Source organism: Gracilinanus agilis, chromosome 2, assembly GCF_016433145.1.
Source record: "Gracilinanus agilis isolate LMUSP501 chromosome 2, AgileGrace, whole genome shotgun sequence".
Lineage (NCBI taxonomy): Eukaryota > Metazoa > Chordata > Mammalia > Didelphimorphia > Didelphidae > Gracilinanus > Gracilinanus agilis.
The window spans coordinates 488,316,412-488,326,399 of record NC_058131.1 but is presented as its reverse complement, the minus strand read 5'-3'; positions in this window follow the sequence as shown (position 1 = coordinate 488,326,399).

Genomic DNA, 9,988 nt, shown 5'->3' with positions numbered 1-9,988 from the left:
CAAAATTGGATCTGACTTGGCCCCCTCCATCAAAGGCTAGTCCTTAAGAGTACCCAAAAGACTTTGTTATAAAAGTGTAAGTTTCCTCTACCACATTGTTATGTGCTATAGATGGATTTTTATTAAATTGCCAGGTTATAGAAACACTTTGAGAAGAGAACTATCACTTTTCTTGAAGGTCAGCCTTTAGGGAATATTTAAAGGCTAGGTTATAAAATGAAATGTGAACAGATTTTTTTGTAATTTGAGAATTTCAAATTTCAGTAGATGTCAATATTTGTGAATTGACTCTTAGTTATTAGTCATTTTAAAGGAGATCAACACAGAAACAATACTAAGTTCAGGTGACTGCATCTGAAAATAAGCAATATTTTGTATTGCAAAAGACAAACCTATCATCCCATTGAGAAAAAGCATAAACTCAAAAGTACTGAATTTGCATATCAGAAAAATAAAGTTTCAGAATTGAAAAAAAAATCTGTACTGAAATACAGCTCAAATTTTTTCCCTTTCTAAGTAACCTAAACCTTCTAGCTTTTTCAGTGTTTCATACACATAACCAGAATAGGTAAATGGAATTACAAGACTTTAAGTTACTTCATGACTTGCTACTAAATAGTAATTTAAAACAATTAATATAAAATGTTTACAGATTCCTGAATTTTTCTCACTTGGACTTTTTTTACATTAAAAAATCATTGGTTTATTTGCCCAGTTTCTTTGTTTTTCAAAATGGGGTTAGGATTTATATAGTGCCCTTAAGAGATCTCATAAACATCAGTGGCACCATATGAATGATGTTTTGCTTGGAAGTGTCTTCTTGTTTGTTTTTTCCCCTATGTACAGAACTGGTATTGTATGTCAGAGAAGGTGGGGGGGAGGGAAAATGAGATTCCAAGAAGGTGATGCTCATTGTCCAGATTAAGAGTGGAAGAAAAATACTTCTGTGTTCTGGTTTTGTTACGAGTATGTAGAAGGAAATGGAGAATATATAGATGAGTCCTTTTGCAGAGGATGAGCAGGTAGAGAAACAGCAATGGAAGTTAGTAAATGAAAGTGTAGGACAAATATCAGGGGAAAAATTATTTTTAATGGGGTGATACATCCACTTAGAGCAGATTCCCCAAGGAAGAGCATGGAAACCCTACCAATACACAAGGGTAAGGCAATGTAGCTATACATAACCCATTTCACACCTCAACAAGCATGACCCAAGAGGCTGCTATATCTGTATTATTATGCCCTTTGTTTACAGAACATACTTCTGATTCTTGTGACAGTTTATTTCTAAGCATCTTAATAATCCTCTGGGAGATGAAACATCTTTTGGTGCTAGTCTTTCATATATGTATGTATATATAACATGCATATACATATGCGTGCATATGTATATGCATGTTATATATACATATTCACATATATGTATACACATACCATCACAACTGTGATTTTGGCATCTGTCATCTCATTTGATCATTTTCTTTTGACAGGCCATATTTATATCTGGCTCTCAATTTAAATATATTAACTGGACTAGCTTTTATGTCATTGAAATTGTTTTCTAGCTACTTAAGACTTTGTTAAAAGCTATGGATTCATATTTTATTCAAAGTTTCGAAGTTTTATGGCTTAGAACTGTTCAACACTTACTTTATTACTTAGAAGATTGACTAGGACTTTCTCAAATGGACATGAATGAAATGTCCAAGTACTGGCAGACTTTAATACAATATTAAAATAGCTCTTGATCTTGCAAGGGGCAATCAGATTAGAAATGGTTATCCAGCTTTGCATATATGAAGTGATAGCAATTTAACTTACAGGGCTATCTTTTTACCTGTTTTGAATTTCTAGTACTGTGTATTCACATGCTCCTGATTTGGAGCACCATTGTTTTTTAAACATTTTAATCATCTTGTAAAGCAAATTGTTACTCTATCTAATCATTCCCAGCCCTCATAATGTAGAGAAGACCTTCATTCTGTCCCTTCCATATTCATGCTCCCAGTCTGGGGTTACTGATGGAAATGATGAATTAGGCTGAGTGACTTTATATGGTCTATAGATACCAGAGGGATGGGGTTAAAGATGATCTCTTTTCCTTTGGAAAAAAATATAGGATTTGGTTATTCCACTGTATATCTACTTTCTATGGACCGTGGACATGGAGACTAGTCTCACATCTTGGAAAATACAAAAGAATAAGGATCTGATATTCTGGGAATTTAAGGAAGATTTCCCTCTCTGGAACTGAGACAAGCCCAATCTCTGATTCATGAGTCTCAGAATTGAGTTCATTCAGAATTTCATGATTATTTGTGAAGGCAGAATTTAAAAGTAAGCTCTCTTCCATAGGTGAGGGAATGATGAAAAAGTCAACATTTAGAATTCCTTAGAATCTGACCATGTCTTTTTCAATAGTGGTTGTTGGCAGTGAAAAATATTTAAAAATGAGACTGAAAGTCCCAGCTGAAGTCATTGTTTTTGGTTATGCCTCACCTCCTGCCTTAAACTTCAGGAAAATAAAAGCCATTTTACTTACATTTCATAGTCCCATTATTTCCATATACCTCCCACTCTATAATGGGAGATCCCTTAAAATTGCAGAAGAGCTCTTCAGGGGAAGGATATTGGAGAAAGGAATTGAGAGAGGGAAGAGTTGTGAAGTGAAGAACCAGAGTCCTATCTCAGTAGAGGTAGAAAAAGTCTTTTCCATATCACTCCTCAAAGCAGTACTGCTGTGCCTAAATGGGGCAGACTGTGTTAAGAGTCAATGGTTTTCTGACACCATAGTTATCAGTCATTGCCAGAAGCTTGTTCTGAGCAGACAGATGCTGTTCTGTTCTGAAGAAAGACTGAACTAATAGGCAATTCCTACAGCAATTCAAATAAGTTTCTTCATGGAGTAGTGCTGACTCTGGGTGGCAGTACCAAGGTTTTTGGGGAGTTTATTATTTAGCGATTGGATATTGAATATACACAGGTTTAATGGAGTCACTATTTGGCCCCACTAATCATAACAATAATAAAAAATGTGAGCAAATAAATAAAATGCAAGCAAATTAATGAAAGAAATCCACAGAAAGAAGCAGCTTCCCAAGTCTTGGGCAAGCTACATCACTGGATGACATTGTTTCAATGTGATTGAGGGTTGGGAGCAACATTGAAGACATACGCATTCAGTACTACATAACCAAAGCAATGAAAGTTATTGGGTAGGGAATATTGGCCAGTGTTGATCAGTTGTGTGCCATGCTACCACAGTCCTCATAATCACTAGCCCAAGCTTTGGGCATCTAAAGTGGGAGACCAAGCTATGGAAGGGCTGCCAGTGTGCAAATGATGATCTCTAACAAAAGAGTCAGTCACTCCGTTAGAGGTTGGATGTAGTCACAGTGGCTTGCTGCTCCCTGTCTTGAAGTCCCCCTAGCAAGGAGATTAATTTGGTGAGTGATATTATGAGTACTTGGTAAACATGGTGAGAACACAAGTGTATGTGTGTTCGTGCATGTTTGTATGTGTGTGTCTCTGCTTATCCATGATGGAAACAATTGCTTTGCAGAATGTCAGCAAGAAATGTGTTATAATACTGGTGCTGAATGGAATGTGTGCTTTAAAAAATTCCTTGTATTTTAATAAAAACTAAAGAATGAAAAGATGTGATTTTTTTGTGATATTATTTTTAAATTATTACCCAGGCCTCTGTTTTTTCTGGACAGTGTTCACAGTTGAAAAAAGATCCAGAAATTGACTGTGCCTTGACATTTATGTACAAATATTCACTAGTGTCAAATTAGTGTAATCTTAAAAATTTTACATAATAATTTCAAGAAAAGCAAAACAGAAAAGCTTTAAAAAAACAACAACTTCCACAGCTGTTTTTCATGTTCTTAAATAAGTCACAAACATTATACAAAGAAACTATTTTTGGAGGCATATGAGCAGACTCTTCATAGTATATAAGGCTTGTTGATTCCAGCCCCTTGAAAACACTAAAGATTAATTCATCAGGAAACTGGAGACATTTTTTTAACCATTTGGAAATTTATTGCATAGAGCAAAGAACTTGAAGGCATGAAAACCTCAGCTAGAAGCTCCCCTCTTAAATGGGTGATCCTGAGCTGGTTGTTTTAACTTCTCTAGGCTTTGGTGTCCTCATCTGTACAATAAGGAGGTTGGACTCCATGGACTCTGAGGTCCCTTCCAACTATAAATCAGAGATCCTATAAACTTCTGGAAGCCTTAGTTTCTATGTCTACAAAATAAAATGGATGGAAAAAATTATCTATGTTCCAGGTCTAAAGTCCAAATTTAATGTCTAAAATTCTATTATATGAGCAATTGAATAAGTCCACAAATTATTTTACAATCGCTAACACCATCCCTATGTAATGTATATATATGATCTCAAGTAACTGAAAGAAGCAGAAGATGGTTGTTTTAGAGAGGTAGCTGCTTTCTATGTTTGTAAGATATTTGTATATATTCTGCCTCCTAAAAGAGGCAACAATTTTTACTTTTGGACTTGGTAAAGCTTGAGAGGGTTTGTGCTAATTTAATCACTTTAACCCTTGTATTTTAAAGATGTTATAAAAATGTGTGTGAAGCATTTATTCAAGCTATTATTAGCAGAAACTAGTGGGCCCTACAGAGAATTAAATGCTTTGTGGTCCTACCTTCAAATGCATTTTTGCATAGTGGATAGAGAGCTGGTATTAGAGCCAGGAACGCTTGGTGTCAAATTCACTTTTAACACACACAAGTTGTATGATTATGGGCCACTCTCTCACTGCTCTAGTCATCCCTCTATGACTATAAATTGGGGAGAAGATGCCTACACTGCATTAGTAGAAGGAATTTCCTCACTCGGGAGTCCTCTATACTAATAAAATCACAGGTCCATTTGCTGTCCCTAACTGCCCCCAAAGAATTTAAGAGTTAAATAACAGGGGGCAGCTGGGTAGCTCAGTGGATTGAGAGCCAACCCTAGAGACAGGAGGTCCTAAGTTCAAATCTGACCTCAGACACTTCTCAGCTGTGAGACCCTGGGCAAGTCATTTGACCCCATTGCCTACCCTTACCACTCTTCTGCCTTGGAGCCAATACACAGTATTGACTCCAAGATGGAAGGTAAGAGTTTAAAAAAAAGTTAAATAATAGTACAAAGAATGTCTCAAGCAGTATATGATTAACTTTTTAAAGGTATGGGTATAACCAATAAGTGAAATGAGTTATCCAAAAGTAGGAGAGGCTGCATTGAGAAATAATGAATTCCTCCCTTGAGTTATTCAAACAAAGGCTAGATATCATAGATGTGATCTTTTTCAAATACCAATTTGATGATATGGCCTCTGAGGTTCCTTCCAATTTTGAAAGATTGTAAGTTCATGGAAGTAAAAGATCAATGTGGATGATGACGTAAAGTTTGGTTTCATTTAGGAACTGGTACTTGAAATCAGCCTTAGAGGACTGGTTAAGATGGAGAAAGGATGAGGGGAGAGGATATAGCATTCAAAAGAAGCATGTGCTCAGTGAAGCCACTCAACCTGGAAGCAGATGTTCAAAAAAGTTGCCTACTTAGTAGGATGGAACAACCACTTAATCAGTCAACAAGTGTTTATGGAACAGTTAATACGGGCAAGGCACTGGAACATAAAGAAACTTGAGATTATTTTTTCTCTCCAGGAATTTATATTATTTCTCTCTATATATATTCATACATATACACACATGAATGTATATATAATGTAACACATACACATGAAAAAATAATAGAGGCAATAGAGTAAGAGGAATCAAACAGATATTAAAAACCTACTTTATGCTAGAAATTATGTAAGCGTCTGAAAACACACAAACAAAGCAAACCAAAGCAGAAACAACTAGTACTGTCCTTAAGGAATGAGGATTCCATTGGAAGAGAGTACATAGTGTTCCAAAACCATAGTGTGGCTTTAATCTTTAACAGCTAAAAGACTACTAAATTTTTTTTAATACTGTAAATACATACATACACACTGTGGCAGATAAAAGATGAAATAACTAAGGAAAGAAAAGTTTGAGCTTCTGAGAATTTCAGTTAAGTAATGTGTGCTAATTGCATGACAAAAAAGGACTTGACTACAATCCTTCCTCACCTTAGGACTGGCTCTGAAAAATGGGGGAGAGAGACTATTATACATTAAAAACAATCAAATAAAGCCAACTAATCAAAAGGAAACAACACAACAAATAGGTAATCTAATTTCTAACTAGATAAAATATTAGGGACTTTCCAACTTGGAAAAGGGAAAGTGAACAAGTACAATTTTTTGAAATCAGAAAAAGAGGTGTCTCAATACATTATATTGGGACATACATATGTCCACGGGCAGCTAGGTCACACAGTGTATATAGTGGTAGGTCTGGAGTCAGGAATATTCATTAGACTGAATTAAAATCTGGCCTCAGACACTTTCTAATTATGTGACGCTGGGCAAATCACTTGACTTTTTGCCTCATTTTCCTTATATGTAAAATGACCTGGAGAAGGAAATAGCTCTGATATTGCCAAGAAAATTCACAAAGAATTAGACGAGACTGAAATGAGTGAAGAAGAAATGTGCATGTATGTGCACATCAGTATATATCAATATCAATATATACATGTATGTTTATACAAAATAAATACAAGCTAAATGGGAGGCACTAGGAGCTGGAGAGCAGAAAAGAAAAGACTTCAGATAGAAGGTTTAATTTGAACAGAGTTTTGAAGGAAACATGGATTTCTAAGAAGTGTATTCTAGATGTAGGGCATAGCCAGTGCTAAGGAGCAAAGTTGAGAGATGAAATATTGGTGAGGAACAGCAAGAAGGCCAGGATATCTGGGTTTTTGATTGTTGGAAGGAGCATATAATGTATAATAAAATATAAAGAAAAGTTGAGGCCAAGTTATGAAGAGCTTTAAAAACTCAAAATAGCTTTGTTTTGATCCTAGAGGCAAGAGGAAAGCTCTTTTTTAATTTATTGACTAGGTGGGTAACTGAGGAAACTTGAAGAGACAGATTAAATGACTCACATGAGGTCACATAGTGAGTGCCAGGGTCAGGATATGAACACAGAAACTCTGAGTCTAGGCCACTGTACTATACTTTCTCACATCAACTGTTAATAGTGTTAATAGAGCACCTCCTCTTACCTTGTATTTTTGAAGTTAATTTTTGGAATACAAGAGTAAATTTTTACATTTTTCCCTATTATATTTGATCCTCTTAGATTCAGCTCAGTGTTTTAACTTCATCCATTGTGTTAGTTATTCCTCCTAGCTGCCCGTTATCTATAGATGTGTCAAATGTACAATGCAAACTTTTGCCCAAGTCATTCAAGAAATGTTATTAAATAGCATGGGACCAAACACAAAACCCTGAGAAACTCTAATGGGGACTTTCCAAGTGGACCCTGAACCATTAAAAACCACTCTTTGAGTCTAGCCATTAAATTGGCTCTAGAAAGACAGATTCTCTGAACTACTCTGGGCGTCTGATTCATCAACTGACAAATGAGAGGGCTGAAATATATAACCTCCAAAGTTTCTGCTACCTCTAAATCCATGATATGATTATCTTTCCAACTTGAATGACATGACAGAATTTAGCAAACCATTTGTTTAAAATCTAGATAAATTTTCTGAGTATTTTCCAACCCCTTGTAATTAGTGTACCATGTTGTTTTCTCTCTTTTGGTATGGTTTGAAGAAATATGCAAATAACATCAATAAAGTTAATGATTTACTAGTGAGTTAATTTCTAGTTGAGTTATGAGAAAGACAAAGGGTGTTCATAAATACAGGCTTATAGGATCACAGCTTTATAGCTGGAAGGGATATGAATGTCATTTAGTCCAACACCTTCCTTTTACAGATGAAGAAAGTTATGACTTCCCTAAGGTCATAGATAGTAAATATTGCTGGCAGGATTTACACTTAGGTCCTGATTTTAGTGACAGCACCTTTCATGCATTTCAGAATTAAGAAAAATAGAAAAGTGTTGAGAGTATCTTTGTTGGAATAAATGACAAGAGCAGATACATGGAGATGGGAGGGATAAAGGTGTGTTTATGGGACAAACTTTTATTATTTATTATGGAATAGTGGTTAGAGTGAAGGATCCACTAAATTTCCTATGGTTTCATCTATACTCACTTAGGTAGCCCTGAGAAAAGATGCTAATTTATTATTTTAGAACCTATTTGGAAACAAAGAATAGGTCCTATGCAAAACTGGTGGCAGGACTATGCCTTAAATATTTATTTTTTCATTCTCTCTGACTTTGTTTCTCTCACACACCCTTTTTTTGTTGTTTTCCTCTTCCCCTCCACACACATATGCAAACCATATAAACATTCTATTTGTGAGAAAAATTCTAAAATAATTTCAGCAAAAACATATACTGTAAGTACAGTGATAATGTAAAGATAAGGCAAAAAAATGGTAAAAGTAGGCAGCAGTGCTTAAAATTTGGGAGACCCAGTATAAAAGCCCACCCTTACCACTCCTGGGCCAAGGACTGTCCCTAGCCCGGATGAAAAAGGAGGAGGGTTGGGCGTGGGGCTAGCAACCCCACCCTGTAAAAACTACATCTGCTAAAGAAACTGCAACCTAAAGTAGGGGCAGCTGGGCTAGCTCAGTGGATTGAGAGCCAGGCCTAGAGAGGAAAGGTCCTGGGTTCAAGTCCGGGCTCAGACACTTCCCAGCTGGGTGACCCTGAGTGACTGTGTGTCCCATTGCCTACTGGTTGCAGCCCTATGCTGGGTGACCCTGAGCGACTGTGTGTCCCATTGCCTACTGGTTGCAGCCCTATGCTCCTAGAATGGAGTCCCAGGATAAAAAAAAAATAGTACAACTAATGTGGCTCAGAAAGCAATATTTTCATTTTTAAAATGTAAAATCCAAATCAAACTATTAGTTGTTTGGTAAGTTGTTCTATACCCTTACAGAGTTAGGATTTCAGGTATTCATGGTCTTCACAGCAGGATTATAAATTGTTATTAAGGCAACCCCTTGGGACCTATAAATCCAGATTAAATTTGGAAACTTCAGGATGACTTTCTCACTGAAATTTCTACTGTACTCAGAGGAAGTTACATGCAGTTTAGAACTGAATTGTTTCTCTGTTTCATGTTTGTTATTTTATCACCTACTAAATTGCAAACTCTTTAAATGCAGGAATGCTTCTCCTTTCCCCTTCCCTCTGCCATTGCCTCAGATCTAGACATATAAGAAATAGTGCAAGGCTTAATAAAACTTTAATTATGGTTAAGAGACACTGATCAGAATCCCTGACAAGTCTTAGGAAGGTGTAGACTAAATGACCGAAAACAAGTCTTAACTTTAGCTTCTACAATGACTGTCAAAATCTCAAAAGCTCTAGAAAAATCAATTCAACAAAATCAAGGGCCTACTCTTTGCAAAGACCAATTCCAGTTAGGGGGAAAAGAAAAGCTTTAATGACATAGTTCTTGCTCTCATGGGACTTAAATTGGGGAATATGACATAAACACAGATGACTATAATGCAAAATAATGTATGGTACATGCACCAGGGCATTATTCAACTGGACTGAATTTGGGAAATTGTACAGAGTGAAGTGTGTAGAATCAGAAAAACAATTTTTACTAGAATATCAACATAGTAAAAACAAAACAAAAAACCCAAACAATTATGAAAAACATAAGAACTCTGATCAACTAAATAAACCACAATTCCAGAACACTGATGACAAAAAACATTGTCTCATGACTGAGAGATAATAGACTAATATGCAGAATAAGAAACACATTTTTGGAACTGGAAATAGCCAACTGGGGAATTCGGTTTGCTTGACTATACTTATATGATACAAAGAACATTTTTTTTCTTTTCCTACCTTCCTATTTTCCTTTTTCTTTCCTTCCTTCCTTCTTTCCTTCCTTCCTTCCTTCCTTCCTTCCTTCCTTCTTTCCTTCCTTCCTT